Here is a 25,571-nt window from a genome sequence, read left to right as displayed (position 1 = left end):
TCAACTGCTGTGGTCATTAGTCCCCTAGAACTTAGAACTACTTAAACCTAACTAACCTAAGGACATCACACACATCCATGCCCGAGGCAGGATTCGAACCTGCGACCGTAGCAGTCGCACGGTTCCGGACTGCGCGCCTAGAACCGCGAGACCACAGCGGCCGGCTACTTTTGATACGTATACCTATATGTAATGCAAAAAACGAACCATTGTTTCATGTTAATGTCTATGTGTGTATGCAAAGCGCAGTGAAGAAAATGGCCTAATGATTTACACTGATGTCTATACATGTACGTAAAAGTGGTGGAAAAAGTGGACCAAACAGCGTTCCAAATGTAAGGAGAACTCAAGTGGTTATCAAAGAATTTAAATAATGTCATTTTTAGAACTAAGATATTTTAAACACAATAGCAGCCAGATTGCAAATTTGTTTTCAATAAATATTTCCTATTTTGGGAGATGTCATGACTGATGCCAGCAAGAGTACTCCAAGACAGGAAACCAGGTTCACGCTGCAGGTGGCGGCTGTGGACAGTAGCGTTTAGGCTACATGGGATAAACACTAACGAAAAACGCATGCGAACTGCAAACGCAGGCCCAAGGTTGTAGTTTCAGTTCGGAGAATTGAGCTATAACTTTATACATCGTCTAGAAGCTGTTGTAAGGTGTTCCAGTTCATGGTGATCGCAAACAAACGTGTCTGGAAATACGCAGCATGCATGCTCCTGTTCCAGAGACCAGCAACGTCAGTGGATTCACACATGTTAGAGTGAGATGCGAAATGAGTAAAACTGCTGGAACAGTGGTCTCCTTTCCCGAGGTGGAAGTCTCGACCCACAGAGTGGGGCAATTTGATGTGAAACATAACTGTTGTTAGCCATATTAGGAAAGGTAGCGACGTTTAGCTTTCAGCTGAACGCCGTTGCTACCAAATATGAGGTTCGTTAGTGTAAAGGCCAGGAACATCCCTACCTACGGAGTAGGAGAAGAGGAAGAATTTGAGCTTGGTTTGCCAGAAAGGACGTTGGGGTGCGTAGCCACACATCAGACTGGTTTATGGCTGTAAATTGCTGGTGGACTGACGAACGTTGAGACGCCAACTCCGTGTTGCTCAACGCCAGCCTCCGATTAGCTCCTATTCTCATGCGGACCAGTGCTCAAATGTTTGCACTTGACGATGCTGCTACTGATTGGTATTTCTATTAACTCCCACCCCACGGACTCAGACACTGATATTTGTTGTGCCAACCTTATACTTCTTTGCTTACTCTAATGCTTAGAGGTGGCTTCAGTGTTGTAGTTGCTCTGAATGCAGTAAACAAGTTTTATTGAGGCCCTCATATTCCCGTGAGTCTCTTACAGGCGTTCCTATCGAGTTTCAAAATCCGCATCTTTCGTAGGTGTCGTGTGATAATGTTTGGCGCTGAACCACGCTCTCACTTCCTGTCACTGGAAGTTTGTATTTCTGTATTTGCTATTAACCACTTGGAAACTGCAATCTGGCCTGGACGCTTTCTCTATTCCATGCCAGGATACGACAATTCAAGCAGGTGCTATGATCTGAAATGTAAAACTAAATGAATGCCAGTCCCATGCATTTTTAAAAGTTTTAAGCGTATTTGTTGGTTATAAAGGCATGAGCCATTTTCCAAATGAATTTTTCCAGCATAATCATGTTCCATTCATAATAGGTACCTTTTCCTTGGATAAGTCCATTGCGATCCATTCCTTCATACTAAAATGAGATTTTGCTTTACATAAACTACATAGCATTTCATGTTCTCGAAATACCCTTTCAGCATTTTGAGAGTTATGGATGCACTAATGCATTTATATTCGTCTGTTGATGTTCCTCCATAAACAGTTTAAGTCCGATTTTAAATATGAAACGTTTTTTTAATGTTGATGTAATACCTACATTTTATGTGCTGTAAATTTCAGTCTCATTCACCCAGTATCTTACTTCCTAAAACAGGAAAGCGAATCCATTACGAGTAAGGTAAGCGTCCATCGGCCCTTTCCACAAATTTCCCCTCCAAGCATAGGAAACTGTTTCTTTGGAAGCTTGTTGAAAATCACATTCAGATTTGTCACTATTATTAAATGTCGTTGAAGCGAAAGGTTTGTGCAAAAAGTTTTCCTAACGAATGATTCATTCATCATCTTAGATTGGGTCAATTATGTAGAGCGATGACATTGTTCTTACATGGTTACAGGCCTATTAATTTAAGGTGTTGATAGTTATTTGGTACAACATGTCGTGTTTCTATTGGAAAGTAATGTGCTGTTTGCTGTGTCTGCTGGTTTTGTAATGTATGTCCATCCTGTTTCAAATGAGGATTACGATTTCTTCACTGTGAAGGTCAACGATACGCCAATCCTGGTCCACAATGTTCGACTTAAGATGATCGAATGTCTGAACAGTCACTGGGAGGTGAATGACATTGATTCGTGTCTCTTCAATTTTATATCTTTAGTTGACAGAGTGGAAGAATCTGTAGATTCTGTGAATCCATTTTCCATTGCCATACGAATTCATTGCAGTATTGCACTTGACAAAAAATGTGCTAACTTATAGTGTATCAATAGAATGAGCAGACTCATAAAGTTTGTTCTCATCCTTCTGCAAAATTCGTTCCTTTGAGAAACCTGTTAGTGATCCTATTGAATTTTCCTGTGCAACGTTTATTGCCCCCTTCGTTATTCTCATTTCCATTTTAAGTGTGTTGACATTCACAAATGGCTCAAATCTTGGTATTGCTGCTTTAAATTTACATTTAAATCATAAATGTCATATGCACATTTGCGTACTTGCAAAAATTTAATGCAAATTTGTAGTTTGATGCTGTGATACTGTTGTAAATCTATAACCCTATCAATGCACTGCTCCAATCGCCTTTGCTTAATTCGATGGGCAGAAATTAATTCATGAGTAATGTTGACTGTCATTCTTTTAAAGTCAGACTGTATGTTGTCACTCATGAATTTCAAGCAATGAACTGGTCTGCTTTGTTATTTTTTTATATTTTCCCTGAAGGTGTCAAAATGAAACACAAATGTCCACAGATGTATGTAAACTTATGGTAGCGTATAAAAAGTGTAGAATATGTGGTTCTTGTTGTTACTAAAGTAGTATTTCACATAAACACCCCGCACAATCCGTTAATGGAGAACTTTCTCATTAATTTTAAGCAAATCGATATTTCTAAGCTTTTTTTTTTTTCAAGAACAATACAAGACCTTTCCTGTGCAGACCTATTATTTTGTTTCCCTTCGTCAAGTTGCCATAGTGTGTTTTCCACATTTTTCACAGTTCTGACGATAGCTGCTGCACCATCCGCTAAAGAGCCAATTGCTGAAAGTCCTGCAAATTCTGGAACTGTGAATGAAAGGTTTCAACCTGATGTTCTAGTAAGTGGTGATGGTCCAGGTGTTTTAATCGGTTTCCCTTTTGAGTCTCCTACCACTAAAAGTAATTGAATGAAATGTTTATACACACTGATGGGGCATTCGTCTTCTTCTTCTTAATCATATTCACCAGCCAATGGGCTGCATTCATAACGTAGCTGAAATTTAACCCCCGAATCCGATTTAAGTTTTAAGTTTGTCAAAAACAAATGCAGCAAAATTCTGACCAATACATACAACTGTTCTTCTCTGTTAACCAAAATTCGATCTGCAGTACGTCGTTCTGGGAAGTCTTTATTTGTCGTGTATCCAATATAGTGTTGTTTGCTGGCTTCTCGTCATATATTGATTTCCTTGTCACCACACAGGAGTCGTTTCTCAAGCTTTATTCCTGATCCACTATATAGTATGTGGTTACATACAGTTCTGTAAATAACTTGTCGAGAATGACGCACTTCCTATCATGCATGTTATCCTGTTGAGCTGCGTGAGGCTAGTGGATGTAGTTACATAGCAAATCGTTGCCATGTAACCAACTGTTATGCAATGAAAGGAAGTCAACCTATTGCCTTATGACATGCTCTTTGAGATGTTCAGTTCACTGATTTTCTGCTATTCTTCTGTGTAAAAACTACCAACTCTTTCACTACCGCAATTCTTTAGGGTATAAGTTCTACAGTTTGTCCACTGGATCTTGGAAACAGCAAAAATCTCTATTCTTAGTTTGGTAAGTGTGACATCTCGAATGCAGTCTTGAGTTTTGAAGTACATACTACATTACTTACATTAAATTTCTGTTTGTGTGAATCTACCATTTTAATGTGAGCGTATTCAGTATTTAGAAGCTCGTTATCGCAAGTGTCAGTTGGTTTCATTTTTACTGTTCAGGGCATGGATGGGTACATTGGTCAATGATCTGTAGGAGGACATCAGTCTATTTACAAGAAGTGCAAAGGTTGAAATGTAGCCACATTCTTGCTTTTATTGTTTCGTTCAGGTGTGCCATGACACTTGCCGTCATTATGCGAGAATATCAAGTAGTGGTATTTCACATAGCTTCAAGTAGCTATTATAAAACTCTTCACCAGGGTTTATTTGAAGGTTCACCGACAAGCGACTAGTTTCCATCTGTAACAACCGATCAGTCACCTGTGTAACAACTTTCCCTGTCTTTACTTTCACAGGAGGACCGAAACAAATTTTGAAACCTCATTTCCCATAAACTGTTGAAACCTCAGATTATAGTGCATCTTTGTGGAACTATCTTCGATGCTGGTTTGAGAAACCCTTGAACTACTTTCTCTGTGATTATTAAATAATATGTCTTTCATGAAGCTCTGAGGTTACTGAATGATTTCATTCGAATGAGCTGCAAGCAATGCTGTGAACCGTCTTAATTGTTCAACTGTTTTGTTTGACTTATTGTGAAACCAATTGTTAATTTTTTTATTTTGGATATCCATAATGCCATTGCCAAGTGTGCCCTCAAATGCTGCTTTAATAATGTTTTTGTAGTTCGAACTGTTGAACTTCAGTTATATGTAATATTTGCGCATACATTTCTGTATCTTGCAATGAATATCTGCCGAGCTCTCAAGTTTTTAAGAATTTAGATTCAGTAAACCAGGCATTCTTTCAAATTCTCTAAATGAATAGATGTTGAGTTCTGAAGTTTTTAAAATATTAGATTCAGTAAATCAGGCGTTCTTGCAGTTCTCTATCACTGATCTGTATTGCATTATTGGTTAAACTTACTGGTTGAATAACGGCATACATAGTTTTTCTCTGCTTACTCTGTATGTTCTATCTCTCCAACAGTCACTGTGATCTTTAATGAAATCAGCCACAGCAACTTCTTCAGAGTCATTTGCCTTAGAGTGTTATTGATAATTTACATAACAGGCATAAATGTTTCTCTGAGTTAAATGTTTCTCTGAGTGACTGGTCTCTTTCCAAGTGTCTCAACCTCAGCAATCATAACTCCTCTCAGATAGCCTTGTGTGCTGCACCACTTAATGTTTTGTCGGCATGTTGTTGCATAATAAACAGACTTTGAAACTGTAAACTGCTCGTATACAGGCTCATTTGTTTTCTTTTCAGTTACATCATCCCTTGCATTCAATCCATTTATTAACCACAAAATGGTCTGTTAACCACAAAATGGTCTGAGAATGAATATTTAGTTGCCTAATACACTATTGGCCATTAAAATTGCTACACCACGAAGATGACGTGCTACAGACGCGAAATTTAACCGACAGGAAGAAGATGCTGTGATATGCAAATTATTAGCTTTTAAGATCATTCACACAAGGTTGTCACCGGTGGCGACACATACAACGTGCTGACATGAGGAAAGTTTCCAACCGAAAATGGCTCAAATGACTCTGAGCACTATGGGACTTAACTGCTGAGGTCATCAGTCCCCTAGAACTTAGAACTACTTAAACCTAACTAACCTAAGGACATCACACACATCCATGCCCGAGGCAGGATTCGAACCTGCGACCGTAGCGGTCGCGCGGTTACAGACTGTAGCGCCTAGAACCTCCCGGCCACCCCGGCCGGCTTTCCAAACGATTTCTCATACACAAACAGCAGTTGACCGGCGTTTCCTGGTGAAACGTTGTTGTGATGCTCGTGTAAGGAGAAGAAATGCGTACCACAACGTTTCCGACTTTGAAAGCGGTCGGATTGTAGCCTATCGCGATTGCGGTTTATCGTATCGCGACACTGCTGCTCGCTTTGGCCGAGATCCAATGACTGTTAGCAGAATATGGAATCGGTGAGTTCAGGAGGGTAATAAGGAACGCAGTGCTGGATCCCAACGGCCTCGTTTCACTAGCAGTTGAAATGACAGGCATCTTATCCGCATGGCTGTAATGGATCGTGCAGCCACGTCTCGATCCCTAAGTCAACAGATGGGGATGTTGGCAAGACAACAACCATCTGCACGAACAGTTCGACGACGTTTGTAGCAGCATGGACTATCGGCTCGGAGACCATGGCTGCGGTTACCCTTGACGCTGCATCACAGACAGGAGCGCCTGCGATGGTATACTCAACGACGAACCTGGGTGCACGAATGGCAAGACGTCATTTTTTCGGAGAATCCAGGTTCTGTTTACACATCACGATGGTTGCATCCGTGTTTGGCGACATCGCGGTGAACGCACATTGGAAGCGTGTATTCGTCATCGCCATACTGGCGTATCACCCGGCGTGATGGTGTGGGGTACCATTGGTTACACGCCTCGATCAACTCTTGTTCGCACTGACAGCACTTTGAACAGTGGACGTTACTTTTCAGATGTGTTTCGACCTGTGGCTCTACCCTTCATTCGATCCCTATGAAACCCTACATTTCAACAGGATAATGGACGACCGCATGTTGCAGGTCCGGTACGGGCCTTTCTGGACACAGAAAATGTTCGACTGCTGCCCTGGCCAGCACATTCTCCAGATCTCTCACCTATTGAAAACGTCTGGCTCGTCACAATACGCCAGTCACTACTCTCGATGAACTGTGGTATCGTGTTGAAGCTGCATGGGCAACTGTACCTGTACAAGCCATCCAAGCTCTGTTTGACTCAATGCCCAGGCGTATCAAGGCCGTTATTACGGCCAGAGGTGGTTGTTCTGGGTACTGATTTCTCAGGATCTATGCACCCAAATTGCGTGAAAATGTAATCACATGTCAGTTCTAGTATAATATATTTGTCCAATGAATACCCGTTTATCATCTGCATTTCTTGTTGGTGTAGCGATTTTAATGGCCAGTAGTGTACTTTTTTTAGTTCTTCAATTCTCTTAGTAGGATGTTTGAATAAATAATCTGCTTCCTGACTTTCTCAGAGTGATTTTTAGGGGACATGTGCCCAAATTTATCCATAAATTGATGTATAATTTTGTAATTAGCTCATTGTTTCAGTATATATACATGCCACCATCTTTTAAAAATCTCATGAAATTTTTGTCGATTTCAGTCATAATTCAACTGCCTTATTTTACCGATACCCAGAAAGCATTCCAGCAATCCCTGCACGAAGTTGTTATTTCGACGACTGTCGTGACAGTTCCTACATGTGCCTGATAAACGTGTTTTATCATGTTTGAAAGCAACAATGAGATTTGCAATACCTCTTGTCAATTACTTTGGAACGCTGGAGTATGTCTGATGTATGTAGACAAGAAACATCAACCCCCCACATGACGCCCAAAGCAGAAGTATTTTCATATTTGTCTTGTTTTGTCATTGCAACATGATCAAATATAAACACGGTATTTGGTTCTACTTCTTCAGGTGGCAGGACATACCCACATTTGGTAAAAGCCCTGCATGTGTTATCATACCATACCTGGAAGTATATTCTCCATCAGTCGGTATTTTGGCTGGAATAAGCTTTGAAAAATGCATATATGTCTGCGTGCATTAGCAGAGATATATTGATATTTGTCTTGGGGCAATCTGATGGACCCACAGTTATTGAGTGTATAGTGTCTGGCAGTGGTGAACCATTCCTCTTCTTATTTTGTTTTTTCTGCACTATTCTCAGACCAATCTGTTGCCACGTAGTCCTTATGAAGAGGATATTTTGTCCACTTATCGTGAAGAGTATAATACTCATTAGCAAGGAAGGGTTGGGGCTTTAGAGGAATAAAGAGCACCGATATCACACACACACTTCATTACTTTCTATAAACTCTTAAATATAGCTGAGTAAATACAAAGACTCAAAATAAGAATTTATTCTATACTTACATTTGATTTGCTAAAGTCATACGTATTTCCATATATTGACATGCAACATGTATGAAATACTGAGGTACATGCGATTCTTAGTTTACCTTGACAGTTCTACTAAATTCGTCCATAAATGTTCGCTTCATTACTTTTTATAAACTCTTAAATATAACTGCGTATATGCACAGACTCAAAATAAGAATTAATTCTATACCTACATTTGCTTTACTAACGTCATACATAGTTCCATGTACTGACGTGCAGCATGTTTGATGTACTGAGCTACATTTCCTTCAATGGAACTCTCAGTTTACCATGACTACTAAATTTCTTCATAGATTTTCATAAGAGCTGTAAACGTAAGACTGACTGCTCAGTCTGTGGTCGAGTGCTTGCTGTTTGTCATAACTACCTTATGTCAAATTCTTGAAGGTCTGCTCCTGCAGGTGAATGGATTCTGTTTCATTAAGAAGTTTAATTTTTTGTGACAAATAGCCTATACTGAACTTGTGATCACCTATTAACACTGTGGGTGTTTAAAAATTATGGGCAAACGATTCCAAAACTGCAACTGGTCTGTCACAAAAACTACACTACTCTGTAAAGGATATTATCACTTTATGCCATAATAATTCATCTTTTCAAAAATCGCAGATAGGTTGGATTCACTCTCTGACATCATTCCAATGCTGTCACGTTTACTTTGGCTTGAAGGCTTGAATTTAAACTAAGTGATGTGTTGAATATTAATATCTGCTCCTGTTGTGACATCTTCATTAGGGGATACCCGACAGCATCAAATGATAATATAAAAACAGTTCAGATACACACATATACACACTGACAATACTAACGTGATATTGATGGTTTTGTGCAGACTGGCAACTCATAGAGGTGGTAGTAACTATTTGACAACTCATTGCTAACTGGAATCATTATTTATTGCTGATTTATATATTATTTTTAAATTGGACAGGTCGATCTGGTACAGACGGTTGTGGGACATACTGTTTGAATATTTGGAATGAAGCTACTACTAAAATTACTACAACTAATCCGACTATAGGAACTGCACCAAATGGGCCGCACAGCTTTATATACTTTTAGGTGGATGATGAACTAATATGAAGGCTATTGATACACAGTTATCATTTTCAAAGTTCTTTATTTGCACATTGAGTTCCTCCAGTGTAAAATTCTTTGATTATCTTATTGTACCAGTTGTGACGTTCAAAGCACATAGATTTATTTATTATTTGACATACATAGGGTGAAGAAAAAATGCTGCACATGAAAGCTGGCTTGCGATTTTTCATCCAGATTTAAAAGTTTATCCAGCAAAATCAGATCAGATGCATTTTGAAAAATGTATGAAAACGAGGAGCTGTGATATCGTGCAGCGCATCAGAATGTACAGAGGAATGCGTATCATCCCACACTACTTTACTAGTGTCAAGCTCCATCAGTTAGAGTCTTGGTCAGGTTCTTTTTTTTATTTTTAAGACGTGCTTTCCATAATTCTCATCGTTTATAAGCAGAACATCACTTTGTCACATGACAATAGCCTATCACATGACAGTGGGATCTATTAAACTGCATGCTGGTGTTTGCTTACCGCATAGTGCACAACCATAACAGCTCATGTCTAGTTCGTGCAGGAATACACGAACAATGAATACGAACACACAAACAATGAATATGCCAGTATGCATCCGATAACTAAGCTGTTGCTGCTGCTCATGTGTATATCGCATGGTACCCTCAAAGGCTCCATCCCAATAAGAATGTTATTCATCTCTTGCAACAACGCCTCTGGGAAACCAGTAATCCTGCCCACAAGGAATGGACAGAGGCCATCCAAGGATACACGTTCACCACAAACAGAGGACGTGATTCTTGAAACCGTTCACTAATCACCTCAATCACTCCAGCAAAGTACCCGTGATATTAGAAGGCAGTTTTCGATACCTGGAAGGCTCATTGTTGAAGTGTTGAACGATGAAGAACTGCATTCATTTCATTACACGTTAACTCAACAACAGCAGCCAGAAGATCACTTTCGATGAGTACATTTTTGTGAATGGTCTTTGCTCCAAATGGAATATATCGAACATTTTATAAGTAACGTAATGTGGATTGGCGAATTTAGCCTCACTCGTGACAGTATTTTCAACCTTGACAACAGCCATTATTGGTCGAAAATCCACGTGTCAACTGCGAATATGGCTTTCAGGCATGCTTTGGCAGAAATTTGTGGGCTGGAATCGTGGCAGGAGACCTTTTGGGCTCTTACCTAGTGCCAGACAAGTTTAATGCGCCCCTGTTTTTTACGTTCTTTTTTGGAATACTTTGACTGATGGAACAGAAAACGTTCCACTTCGCGTTCAGTGACAGCTATGGTTTCAGCATAACTGTGCACCGACACACTTTGGAGCGAATGTGTGTAACTATTTAAATGAAGCATTTCCAGGAAAATGGATTAGTCATGGAAGTCCAATGTCTGGCTTCCACATTCCCCAGACCTTCATGTTCTAGATTTTCATTTGTGGTGACACTTAAGGAAACAAGTTCATAGTACTCCGCCCGTTGATGTATGCGACCTAACATTCTGCAAGTTGCTTCGGCAAAGGTGGGTGTGGATATGTTGTATAGTCTAGCAAAGTGTGATCCAACGAATGGTGAAGTGTTTGTAAATGCAAGGTGTCCTCTGAATTGAGCATTGCTCGTCCGCGTACGTACCAGATCTGTGAAGATAAGCCTGGACGTCAAACACACATAATGAAATTATTCTGCATAGCATAACGTGCAATCTAGTGTGGGCTACCTATTGTTCTTTTGTATCTCATTGGATACAGACAATGTTACTGTGTCAATTATTATTTTCTATTGGCTTTATTGGTGTCATGGACGAAACAAAGTGGTGACTCACGTCTGTCAGAAGTTCATGTTATGTCTTAATGTCTCAATAAAAGTAACGGCAACAGAAAGAAATACACAAGATACCGCATTGTTGACGTATAAATTGGACACAATTTTATGTTTTAACTGAGAACAATATTTGTCACGAATACGACTCAAACAACGGTGAGTCTGCATATCTGTTGCTGAGGTCGTTTCCTCGTCTTACTGAGCTAACGGTGCAAGTCCCACCCAGCACAGAATTCATACTACCTGTTCTTGGCCACGCTGCACGCAGTTACAGCATTGCCAGAGCATCGTTTATTAAATCGCATTTCTATTAAACCTACTGGCGCGACTAAGTTTTGCTAGATACACTTTCATCTTGAATTGGGATGAGGACTCGCGTGGCGACTTCCAAGTGTGGTATTTACAGGGTGGTCCATTGATCGTGACCGGACCAAATATCTCACGAAATAAGCGTCAAACGAAAAAACTACAACGAACGAAACTTGTCCAGCTTGAAGGGGGAAACCAGATGGCGCTATGGTTGGCCCGCTAGATGTCGCTGCCATACGTCAAACGGATATCAACTGCGTTTTTTTAAAAATAGGAACCCCCATCTTTTTATTACATATTCGTGTAGCACGTAAAGAAATATGAATGTTTTAGTTGGTCCACTTTTTTCGTTTTGTGATAGATGGCGCTGTAATAGTCACAAACATAATTTTAGACGAACAGTTGGCAACAGGTAGGCTTTTTAAACTAAAATACAGAACATAAGTACGTTTGAACATTTTATTTCGGTTGTTCCAATGTGATACATGTACCTCTGTGAACTTATCATTTCTGAGAAGACATGCTGTTACAGTGTAATTACCTGTAAATACCACATTAATGCAATAAAATGATGTCCGTCAACCTCAATGCATTTGGCAATACGTGTAACGGCATTCCTATCAACAGCGAGTAGTTTGCCTTCCGTAATGTTCGCATATGCATTGACAATGCACTGGCGCATGTTGTCAGGCGTAGCCGGTGGATCACGATAGCAAATATCCTTCAACTTTCCCCACAGAAAGAAATGCTGGGACGTCAGATCCGGTGAACGTGCGGGTCATAATATGGTGCTTCGACGACCAACCCACCTGTCATGAAATACGCTATTCAATACCGCTTCAACCGCACGCGAGCTATATGCCAGACATCCATCATGTTGGAAGTATATCGCCATTCTGTCATGCAGTGAAACATCTTGTAGTAACATCGGTAGAATATTACGTAGGAAATCAGCATACATTGCACCATTTAGATTGCCATCGATAAAATGGGGCCAATTATCCTTCCACCCATAATGCCGCACCATACATTAACCCGCTAAGGTCGCTGATGTTCCACTTGTCGCAGCCAACGCGGATTTTCCGTTGCTCAATAGTGCATATTATGCCGGTTTACGTTACCGCTGTTGGTGAATGACGCTTCGTTGCTAAATAGAACGCGTGCAAAAAATCTGTCATCGTCCCGTAATTTCTCTTGTGCCCAGTGGCGGAACTGTACACGACGTTCAAAGTCGTCGCCATGCAATTCCTGGTGCATAGAAATATGGTACGGGTGCAATCGATGTTGATGTACCATTCTCAACACCGACGTTTTTGTGATTCCCGATTCTCGAGCAATTTGTCTGCTACTGATGTGCGGATTAGCCGCGACAGCAACTAAAACACCTACTTGGGCATCATCATTTGTTGCAGGTTGTGGGTGACGTTTCACTTGTGGCTGAACACTTCCTGTTTCCTTAAATAACGTAACTATCCGGAGAACGGTCCGGACACTTGGATGATGTCGTCCAGGATACCGAGCAGCATACATAGCACACGCCCGTTAGGCAATTTGATCACAATAGTCATGCATCAACACGATATCGACCTATTGGTAAACGGTCCATTTTAACACGGGTAATGTATCACGAAGCAAATACCGTCCGCACTTGCGGAATGTTTCGTGATACCACGTACTTACACGTTTGTGACTATTACAGCTCCATCTATCACAAAGCGAGAAAAGTGGGCCAACTAAAACATTCATATTTCTTTACGTACTACACGAATATGTAACAAATTTGGGGGTTCCTCTTTAAAAAAAACAAAAAAAAAAAACGCAGTTGGTATCCGTTTGACCTATGGCAGCGCCATCTAGCGGGCCAACCGTTACACCATCTGGTTTCGCCCTTCAAGCTAGACCAGTTTTGTTCTTTGTAGTTTTTTCGTTTGATGCTTATTTTGTGAGATATTTGGCCCCGTCACGATCCATGGACCACCAGATATATAAAGATGTAAATGTCTGTGTATGTGAGGAAACACCTAAGTTTGAAAGTAGATCTTCACAATCCTGCCAAGTGTATTTTTGTGTTTTTGCACACTTGAAATACACTCCTGGAAATTGAAATAAGAACACCGTGAATTCATTGTCCCAGGAAGGGGAAACTTTATTGACACATTCCTGGGGTCAGATGCATCACATGATCACACTGACAGAACCACAGGCACATAGACACAGGCAACAGAGCATGCACAATGTCGGCACTAGTAAAGTGTATATCCACCTTTCGCAGCAATGCAGGCTGCTATTCTCCCATGGAGACGATCGTAGAGATGCTGGATGTAGTCCTGTGAAACGGCTTGCCATGCCATTTCCACCTGGCGCCTCAGTTGGACCAGCGTTCGTGCTGGACGTGCAGACCGTGTGAGACGACGCTTCATCCAGTCCCAAACATGCTCAATGGGGGACAGATCCGGAGATGTTGCTGGCCAGGGTAGTTGACTTACACCTTCTAGAGCACGTTGGGTGGCACTGGATACATGCGGACGTGCATTGTCCTGTTGGAACAGCAAGTTCCCTTGCCGGTCTAGGAATGGTAGAACGATGGGTTCGATGACGGTTTGGATGTACCGTGCACTATTCAGTGTCCCCTCGACGATCACAAGAGGTGTACGGCCAGTGTAGGAGATCGCTCCCCACACCATGATGCCGGGTGTTGGCCCTGTGTGCCTCGGTCGTACGCAGTCCTGATTGTGGCGCTCACCTGCACGGCGCCAAACACGCATACGACCATCATTGGCACCAAGGCAGAAGCGACTCTCATCGCTGAAGACGACACGTCTCCATTCGTCCCTCCATTCACGCCTGTCGCGACACCACTGCAGGCGGGCTGCACGATGTTGGGGCGTGAGCGGAAGACGGCGTAACGGTGTGCGGGACCGTAGCCCAGCTTCATGGAGACGGTTGCGAATGGTCCTCGTCGATACCCCAGGAGCAACAGTGTCCCTAATTTGCTGGGAAGTGGCGGTGCGGTCCCCTACGGCACTGCTTAGGATCCTACGGTCTTGGCGTGCATCTGTGCGTCACTGCGGTCCGGTCCCAGGTCGACGGGCACGTGCACCTTCCGCCGACCACTAGCGACAACATCGATGTACTGCGGAGACCTCACGCCCCACGTGTTGAGTAATTCGGCGGTACGTCCACCCGGCCTCCCGCATGCCCACTATACGCCCTCGCTCAAAGTCCGTCAACTGCACATACGGTTCACGTCCACGCTGTAGCGGCATGCTACCAGTGTTAAAGACTGCGATGGAGCTCCGTATGCCACGGCAAATTGGCTGACACTGACGGCGGCGGTGCACAAATGCTGCGCAGCTAGCGCCATTCGACGGCCAACACCGCTGTTCCTGGTGTGTCCGCTGTGCCGTGCGTGTGATCATTGCTTGTACAGCCCTCTCGCAGTGTCCGGAGCAAGTATGGTGGGTCTGACACACCGGTGTCAATGTGTACTTTTTTCCATTTCCAGGAGTGTAGTATTGGTGAAAATAGATCTGCAATAAATGGCTGATGGAATGTCCATGCAGCTTGTTGGTATACAAAAAACCCTTGCTAAGTGGTTTTGTGTACTAGCTCCCTGGCGAGTAAATAATATGTTTGCACACTTCTAATTGCGTTTTCATGTTTTCGGAAATATTTCAACTATGAATAAGGACCTTACTAAGTTTGAAAATGTACATGCATGTTTTTAGACTGTGAAGGGAAGAAAGGCATTTGTTGGGTGTAAATAGAATAGAGTCACAAACTGGATTTCCGAGTTGTGAAAAGTAGGTTAGAAATAGCATATTTACACACATGTAAGTGGATTCCTGTGTCAGCTATAAGCAGTATAGAGGAAATCACAAAGAATGGGCAGGTCTGGATGTGTCCGATTTCGAATCGTGCGGGTTCTGGCTTGTCGGCTAGCATCTATACCTGTGTGGTGTGTCACTTGCAGTTGGTCAGTACAATATCAATGAATGCATTTTACAGCAAAGATTGGTGGCCATTGTTCCTCAGTCTGCTAAGCAGTATGGTGGGACTGGAAGCAGGCCCAAGTAATGGGGGCCACGTGACATCTTGTAGGCCTCTTGTCTTGGAGGGGGTAGGCCACAGCTTCAGCATGCCCAGTCAGCCCGCAGCGACAGATGAACCACCACTGCTCTTGCTGTAGTCCCAGCTTGGTCGGTGCATGCTGTTTACTCACTTGGCAACGTGTTGTCCAGAGGAGCTAAACTCGCTCCAGCTTTGTGATCACGACAGCATGAGCAGACAGTGTTCGCACTTATGAATACACTGCCACAGATGAATTGGCATCCGAGGACGTTGTGAGCGAGCTGTGAAAGGGGCTCTTCCTACATTTGTTTAAATAGAGACCTGAACATTCTTGTCGTATTAAACCCAGACGTTTGTCGTGTGAAATAGATATTAAAGTCGAAGACTGAAGTTGGGCAGCAAGGTGACATAGTGGTAGATCTTGATGGAAGATCAATTTAGGTACAGTGTAGACCAACAGCTGACTGCCGTAGGTGTTTCGCCATGGAATACGAGGAGATGCGTAAACTGAAGCATCAGCACCTGTTTCAATAAGGAATCATAACTTTGTAAACTACTCTGTTATGATCTGTCAATGGCTATCCCGTCTGAAATCCTCTGCCATCGCTTCCTTGTCATTGGGCAGCTGCACTGCCGTGCTGCAGCTCTAAATGTTCTGTGGTCCCATCAGACACTCTAACTGGTGAGTGGTTGCTTGTTTCTGCGACCCATGGGTAGAACGTCGTAATTGGAGGGCTGCGAATTACTTAGATTTAGCTAGTTACGTTTGCAATGTTTACAATGACCTCTCTGTCCTCGCAGAGATGGCTGTGATACCCACGAAAGGTCTTGACCATGGGTGTCCAACCTGTGGAACGCAGGCAGCATGTAGTCCCAAGAACTGAGCATCTGCCACTCGAGCAGTCAGTTCCGTTTGTGCTAAGTTATGATGAATTGAATATTCTCTGTTTGAAATTGCCTCCACACGATACTACTCTCCTGCTGGTCTATTCCATTATCTTATTCTCCTCAGTGGTTATTGTTAGTTTGAAGTACACACATCAAATAAAGTTTTGCACCATTTCGGTTCCGCGAGTTCCGGAACCCGTACAGAAAATTGGAATAGAGATCAACATTAACATCATTTCCGCCCTTTTTATTGCTCATGAAAACCACACTTGCATGTTGTACCACCACACAGCAAGACCTTCAGAGGTGGTGGTCCAGATTGCTTTACACACCGGTATTTCTAATACCCAGTAGCAGGTCCTCTTGCTTTGATGCGTGCCTGTATTCGTCGTGGCATACTATCCACAAGTTCATCAAGGCACTGTTGGTCCAGACTGTCCCACTCCTCAACGACGATTCGGCGTAGGTTCCTCAGAGTGGTTGCTGGGTCACGTCGTCCATAAGCAGCCCTTTTCAATCTATCCCAAACATTTTCTCTAGGGTTCATTTCTGAAGAACATGCTGGCCACTCTAGTCGAGCGATGTCGTTATCCTGAAGGAAGTCATTCACAAGATGTACACGGTGGGGCCGCAAATTGTCGTCCATGAAGACGAATGCCTCGCCAATATGCCGCCGATATGGTTGCACTAACGGTAAGAGGATGGCATCAACGTACTGTACAGCCGTTATGGCGCCTTCCATGACCACCAGCGGCGTATGTCGGCCCCATATTATGCCACCTCCACCTTGCTGCACTCGCTGGACAGTGTCTCTAAGGCGTTCAGCGTTACCAAGTTGCCTCCAAACTCTCGTAGGTGAAGAAAACATGATGCCAATCCTGATCGGACCATTCAGCATCTGTATCGCGCAGCATGGTGTCGCTATGGACGTCAGGAGTGAAGTTGCGCAACATGTAGTCTATTACGCACAGTTTTAGTCGTAACACGACGGCCTGTGGTTGCACGAAAAGTATTATTCAACATGGTGGCGTTGCTGTCAGGATTCCTCCGAGCCATAATCCGTTGGTAGCGGTCATCCACTGCAGTAGCAGACCTTGGGCGGCCTGAGCGAGGCATGTCATCGACATTTCCTGTCTCTCTGTATCTCCTCCGTCTCAAAACAACATCGCTTTGGTTCACTCCGAGACGCCTAGACACTTCTCTTGTTGAGTTCAACCATGTCTAGACTGTCAATAACGCGGTTCGATCGCGTCCGCATTGTTACTTTGTGCCAGGAAGGGCTCAAAGTAACAATGCGGACGCGATCGAACCGCGGTATTGACCGTCTAGGTATGGTTGAACTACAGGCAACACGAGCCTTGTGCCTCCTTCCTGAGGAATGACTGGAAACTGATCGGCTGTCGGACCCCCAGGGACTGTGTCTATGAAACGATATCCACATTCAACGTCTATTTCAGGAGTTCTGAGAACTGCGATGATCCAAAACTTTTTTTGATGTGTGTGCTTTACGTGCGGCCCAAAAATAGTTATCTTCTTCCAACGAGGCCCAGGTAAACTAAAATGTTGGACACCCGTGGACTTGACCACTCAGTCAGCAATTTTTCATGGTAAGCATGCTTTACGTTACGCGATTTTCATGACTCGTACTGTGCGACACGATTGGTGTAAAAATTTACGATACTTGCATTTTGTAGTCTCGACCAGCGATTTAATTCTTCCTGTGTGCAATGCGCTCTTTATGGCCCGTCATTCAGAACTCGAGGTCTCCAGACTTCGTGGTGGTAAATACTAACAGTGAACTGAAAACACGAAGCTGCAAAGAATAATTGTAAATTATTCATTTGTTCGAAGTTCAAAGGAAACAGCGCGTGAAGTGTAACTGACGATTTAAAGTCAATACTTTTAATTCTACCAAAATATTTAAGCTGTTCCAGCATAATGCCCTTCCCCATAGTTAGAACATTGTTTATGATTAACGGTGGCTAACAGCTATTCAGCCGCGTTGTTGTTTCCGTTTTATGTGCAGTACTTCGATGACCGGCCGAGTTGCCTTTCTAGTTAGAGTCCAAGCAGCGATTCCACACAACAATACAACTCGCAAAAGCGGAAGAAGACGACTCGGTAGATCGTCGAAATATTATGCTCAAAAAAGAAGCAACAACTCGGCTGAATAGCCCAGAAGCTCACAATTAATCAAACAGGCCGAGAAAACCTGGGCGATATCATCAAGCGTGATTTTTATCAGAAAGATAAGTACAGATTTTAATCATCGTCTGTATTCGCCAGATTTGGTTCCAGTAATGGTTCGCAAAAGTGAATTCGTCAATGGAACAAAAGGTTATAAATATATTCCAGCTACGTACTAATTCGCCACTTTACTTTTGAATTTTGATTTTGAATCTTATAAACGTAAAATTAGAAAATAATGATCCCACATTTTTATGGACAGAGTCTCGCCAGAAACAGTACGTGGTGACCTCAAAATAAATGTCGTTCAACATTGGTTCCATATCCAGTTTAGAAACCGTCTGAGGAACTCATACTGAAGTTCAAAAGAATTTACGTCGAATCTTGAAGATATAACGTCTAACGCTTCCTTTTTAAAGGCCTAAAACTAGTGTTTTATTCTTCCGCTATCGTAACTTTAGATGGCCCGTGATATTTTATCTTAGAAAAGTCAGTGATGATTACGGGACACGCGCTTTGATGGGCGATGGAAACTAACATAGTACCGTAACAGATGAAACGCATCAAACCCAAAGTTATCACTTCTAGTCGTAACCGAATTGACAGAAGGCAGTTTGACTGCCACGGCTGACAAAAATAGTGACATTGCTGCAGTGTCCTCGCTTGGCTGTCGCCGGAGAAATCATTTATTCGAGTAGAGCTTAAACGTGGCTACATATGCAGCTGCAAAATTGCTGAACAAGCATGTGCACTGATTTTGTGCAGGTATGCGCAAATCTCCTTCGCCTTCGCAAAGTCCGAGGGTGCTTGTACAAGCATTACTTTGAGACAAGAATACTTGGAATACATGAAATGTATTCGCAGTATCGAATATGGACAACCATCAGCTGTATAATGTAGTGACGACGATGAAAATTTGTGGCGGACCGGGCCCCGAGCCCGGATTTCTAGCTAATCGCGAACGGTCGCCTTACCATTAGGCTACCCGATCACGACCCTACGGCCAGACCCAAACTTTCATGTGTCGTCAACCATGTGTCTATAACCTACACTCGTTTATTCATTTGCTATATTCCCATATAGGGGAGACATTTTAATTGAAAGCCACTTGTCCGGCGTCAGCAGATAAATACGATGTTGCAGTACCTGTGTTGTTCAGATATACACTGTCGGAAAAAAATCGCAGCATCAAGAAGGCATTGTGCGACACAAGCGATAGTTGGTAGGCGTGTTTTTACATCTGTAAGATGATGTATATTCAAATTTTGCGCCAGTAGCATATGAGGATACATATCACAAAAGCACTCCGTCATCAGGCCACAAGTGGCCCATCGGCACCATCCGACCGCCGTGTCATCCTCACTGAGGATACGGATAGGAGGGGCGTGTGGTCAGCACACCGCTCTCCCGGTCGTTACGATTGTTTTCTTTGACCGGAGGCCTTACTATTCGGTCGAGTAGCTTCTCAATTGGCATCACGAGGATGAGTGCAACCCGAAAAATGGCAACATCACATGGCGGCCCGGATGGTTACCCATCCAAGTGCCGGCCACGCCCGACAGCGCTGAACTTCGGTGATCTGACGGGAACCGGTGTATCCACTGCGGCAAGACCGTTGCCAGGATACATATCAGGTTTGCTTTAAATACGCCTTGTAATGCTCGTAAACGTTTGTTGGTGCAAATGGCTCTGAGCACTATGGGACTTAACATCTGTGGTCATCAGTGCCCTAGAACTTAGAACTACTTAAACCTAACTAACCTAAGGACATCACACACATCCATGTCCGAGGCAGGATTCGAACCTGTGACCGTAGCAGTCGCGAGGTTCCGGACTGAGCGCCTAGAACCGCTAGACCACCGCGGCCGGCAAACGTTAGTTACCGTTGAGATTGCACGTGGTCAGTTGACGTTAGTCAAGAATGCCATTAAGGTGATAAAGACACCGTTATCAGCACCTCACTGAGTTTGAACGATGTTACATATCAGGTCTACGAGACGCTGGATGTCCCTTCTGCGATATTGCAGAAAGACTTGGCAGGAATATAGGCGCTGTATATGACTGCTGGCAGCGGTGGTCACGAGAATGTGCGGTCACAAGAAGACCAGGCCAAGGACGACCATCGTGTTCAGTGTATGGCTCAGGCACAACGTACTGCATCTGTTACAAATTGGTTACTTCAAGGGCAGCTCCGAGCCAGATGCCCTATAGCGCGCATTCCACTGACCCCAAACCTCCACCGTTTGCGAATTCGTGATGTCAAGGGAGTCTTCATTTTGGAGGGCAGAGTAGAGGTCTGTTGTGTTTTCTGATGAAAGCTGGTTCTGTCTGTGCCAGTGATGACCAAATGTTGCTTAGAAGTAGGTGAGATTTGGGCCTACAGCCAACCTGTCTGTGTGCTACACATGTTGAACCCACACGTCGAGCTATGCTCTCGGATGCGATTTCGTATGACAGCAGGAGCACTCTCATGTTATCCCACGTATCTTGGCTGAAACATTGTATGTCAATGTGGTGATTCTACCTGTTGTGCTGCCATTCATAAACAGCATTCCAGGGGCTGGTTTTCAACAGGACAGCTCTTGTCCACATACCGCTGTTATAAACCAACATGCTTTGCATAGAGTCGACATGTTACCTTGGTCTGCTCGATCAACAAATCTGGCTCCAGTCGTGCACGTATGGGACATCAGCGGACATCATCCAGTGTCCTACATAAACAGCATTAGCTGTGCCCGTATTGACCGACCAAGTGCAAGAGGAATGGAACTCCAAACCCACAGACTGAATCCGGTACCTGTACCACACAGTGCATGCACGTTTGCATGCTTAATTTTGAGTGTTGCGATTTTTTTCCGTCAGTGTACGATGCAATTTTCCTTCGGATATGTATGAACCGACGATTTCAACCGTTATGAATTACACGAAATGTATTCTGAGTTGCGAATATGGACAACCATACACTGGAATGATAACAATGAAAATTTGTGTCAGACAAGGACCCCAGCGGTGGCCTTACCATTAGGCTATCCGAACACGACTCACGGCCAGACCCGAAATTTCATTCTTCGTGAACCATGTGTTTACAACCTGCACTCCTACATTCATTACGTATGTTGTCGTACAAGGGAGACATTTTAATTAAAAGTCACTTACCCAGTATCGGGGGATAAATACGATATTGCAGTGCCTGTGTTATTCCGAATTGCGATCCAATGTTCCTTCGGACTGATTAATAAAATAAAAACCAAATTTTTATATTAAGCTACGCTGTGAGTTAAAGAGATAAATGGTGCAGTTATTTTATATCGATGGAGAAACGTTTTTGAATCTGTTATAGCGTGTAACACTGCTGGCTAAAAAGAAGGTTGTAATCATAAGAGAAGCTATAATACCACACGAAAGACTGGTGGTAATGTTGTAATTTCTCGCGAATACAAATGGCTATGAAACATCATATAGTTTATATACAAAGATATATTACTCGAGTGTTGGCGTGTATATCTTCTCCCTTCCTATCAGAAATTAAAGTACTACCTTACATTTATTCCATACTGTTGCTGGTTATGGGAGAATTTATCTTCTTAATAATTTCATATCTGTGACAGGGTCAAGTGTTTCGTCTTTTGTAAAAAGTACAATGTACGCAACGTCCCTCTTTGTCTTACCCTGACAGGCTCTCGATTTAACGTTCCTAACGCAAGACTGGCTTTCATGTACTGGAGTAAACTTTTCCAGCAATTTGCGAAAGATTTGCTTCAGGTCGTTCCACATACTGCCAGTAAGAACACTGCTTCGCAACTGATGTCTGCTTGTATAAATCTTCACATTGTCGGAACACTTACTCAAGCGCGTAACTGAAAATCGATTAAGTCTCGGGCCGCGTGAACAGACTGAATGCTGGCGGAAAATTATACCTCAGAGCCAAGAACGATTAATCATGTATACTTCTGAAACTCGTAGTTTATGTGTATTAATGTGTATTAAGGCAAGGCCTAAAGAGCGATTCGCTTCTAACAATAATGGAACGAGCATCATTTACAAATCTCTTCTTTTTAGAAAGAAAGCAGGACAGTGCCGCCGCATGTCCGTGATTACAGTTTCCCTTGTGATATCACATTGGTAATACCTTGTCAGCAATGGCGACGTGATACGGAGCAGCGTATTTCGCCACCGGCAGCAGTGTCGCTAACGATTTCGACCTTGTTCTCACACTGTGACGAAGCTGCTTTATGGGATGATTGTCAATCAGCGCAGATTGGTCTCCCACAGGAGGGGTGGACGTCGAGTCGTCAGATGCGCACGCTCGCCTGCACTCCGTTCTTGCAACATTCACAGCTGTTTATTCAACACACAAAGGAATTACGACCTGTAGCTGCTAGTGCGCATAGATTTACATTAAAGGGGCAAAATGGAAATTGGTGGCGGACCAGATCCGAACCTGGGTCTTGCGCTTAGTAGGCAGATGCTCTAATCACTTAGGCATTCAGATACAGTGGTCATCGCCAGCGCACGGACTATCCTAGCCCTCCTCCCATCATATCCAAATTCTCGACATCTTCGCACACTACTGACGTAGTGCCCCTACCCGTTATCCTCATTCCTCGCGACGTTCCGCCGATTCTCGCAAGCGTTCGAGTGTGATGTGCATCAGCACTGAAGGGATAATCGGTCAGTCTCGCCTTAAGGCGAAACACCGCGAATAATGACACTAACGGGCAGGGCCACTATGTCAGTAGTGTGCGGATAAGTTGAGAATTTGTGTCTGACGGGAGGCGTGCTTGGGTAGTCCGCTACGACTCGCGGACCCCTCTGGAAACGTACTGGCCACGGAAGTGTCACATATCAGACCGACCGTGCTGAATGGGCCGATATTTGACGTCGACTCTTCCGAAGAATAATTCTCTATATTTTGCAGGTGCGTATTTTCAAAACAGACAAACGAGCACTAGTATCTTTCTCGCTCGTAGAGCTTCATGTTGTAAATATGTTTCCAGCTACTGTTCGTATTCTGACATACTGATATGCTGCATTTAGTTTCTGTTGTCAAGGCAACCAGACATGCTCGCGCGTATTACTAAACAGTCAAGCGCACAATAGCGTTAAGAATATCTCTGATTCGCATACCGTAGCCGTCAAAATATTTCATTTTTCTGTATTAACTTTAAAAAACTTTCAATAGTGTCAAGAACTTTCAGATTAACTTTAACTACTCCTACTGTTTTCAAAAAATCTCACTCACAATCACGTCTTAAAAACAAAAGTACTCATATGACATATGATTGTCTATTGTTACGTGGTTGCGTATTACTTAACACTTCATCTCTCCTGTTTAGCCGATTACGATCTTGATTCAGTTTTGATAACCAACTTCAAGCATGTACACTTCCAAAATAAAAAATCTTCAACAACAGGTTATCTTCTCCGTTGGTTTATTGAGAATTCTTCACAATACCAATAGTGTAGTATACATATCCACCCAACGACTTACTTCAGTGGAATAAAGACATGAACAGAACAAAATTATAATATTAACAAGTTCTCTTTCATATTAACAGTGCTATAATTTATTCTTTGTCGAATCTGCTGGCCCAACAACGCCACCCTGTGACGTGGCATGGCTATCGGCTCGGCGCGTACAGCGACCAACGTCCGGAGCTGGTGTTACTGTGTTGCTGCCAGTCCGCCGTCGTTACTCCTGCGCCTTCGAACACATGGAACATACGAACACAAAAAGCACTACACGCACTACATGTATCACACAACTTTACTTAATTTTCTAATCAAACCTTCTGTTACTGTGCGGAACAGTCATTGCTCAGTGATTGCACCAATACGGACACTGTTATATTTACATACAACTTTAATTAGGGTCAAGAGTAGCTTCAGTTAAGTCCCTAATGGCACAAATGAATTTCATATACCTACTTTCGCATAACATTTACACTCAATGTCCAAAAAAATTAACCAGGTGTGGGTAGGATTCGCACGCTGAAAGTTCTGCACAAACTTAATTTTGTATGTCGACCATTTTTGCTTGTTATCGACGTTGATAACGACAAGATATCGGTCCCAGCGATCCCAGATTTTTGAGAGTGTTTTAATTTCAGTAATACAATTGTGACATAAGTCGTGCAGGAGGCAGGCGACCATTGTTACAATAATCAGCAGTTCTCCATTCAGGCTGACTGAGTTACAATGGTAAAACATCGATCAAGGAATGACTCTATTGCCCATATGACTCTTTTGGAATTTATCCATATCAGGTATCCAGTAGCGATTACTGCATGTAGACATGGCATTTCAAATTGTATGTAACACAAACATTTGCAGACAAGCGATTACTGCACATAAACATGGCGTTCCAAGTTGTATGTGAAACATTCGCAGACTGGTCTGCGAATTTTTGTTTTATATACAACATGAAGCGCCATGTCTACATGCAGTAATTGCACTTGGATATCTGATGATGGATAAATTCCGAAACGAGTCATATGAGCAATAAAATCATTCTTTTCCTGATGTTTGACCTTTACTAATGCGACCAAGTCAGCCTGAGTGGAGAACTACTGATTATCCTAATTTCGAGTTTGACGTTGGATAACAAAAGACAAAACAAATATGTTTTTCGTGTCATATAATTACAGATATACAGTTTTCGGATTTTTTCCTTTGGTTGTACAGTGAACCCTCGCTTCTTGCCAAATTTCATAATTCTAGGCCAAGGGGAATTGCCCTACAGGTTTTAATGAGTAAGTTTGTCAGTATTAAAACATGTGACATACATGACCGTATTTTTGATTACACTGTATTAGAAGCTTCAATTTTTTACAATGCCAAGGGATCGTAGACCTAAGTATGTGACATAAATTTCTACATCTACATCCATACTCCGAAGCCACCTGACGGTGTGTGGCGGAGGGTACCCTGAGTACCTCTATCGGTTCTCCCTTCTGTTCCAGTCTCGTATTGTTCGTGAAAAGAAGGATTGTCGATATGCTTCTGTGTGGGCTCTAATCTCTCTGATTTTATCCTC

General features: G+C 42.8%; 1 pseudogene; it reads right to left on the bottom strand.

Annotated features, from left to right (window-relative positions):
- Positions 1 to 20,037: 20,037 nt before the first annotated feature.
- LOC126290760 (5S ribosomal RNA) lies at positions 20,038 to 20,155 on the bottom strand (annotated as a pseudogene).
- Positions 20,156 to 25,571: the final 5,416 nt, after the last annotated feature.

The sequence above is a fragment of the Schistocerca gregaria genome, chromosome 1 (genome assembly GCF_023897955.1).
Source record: "Schistocerca gregaria isolate iqSchGreg1 chromosome 1, iqSchGreg1.2, whole genome shotgun sequence".
Classification (NCBI taxonomy): Eukaryota; Metazoa; Arthropoda; class Insecta; order Orthoptera; family Acrididae; genus Schistocerca; species Schistocerca gregaria.
Note: the sequence above shows the minus strand (reverse complement) of the source record. Positions and strands in the feature narration are given on the sequence as shown.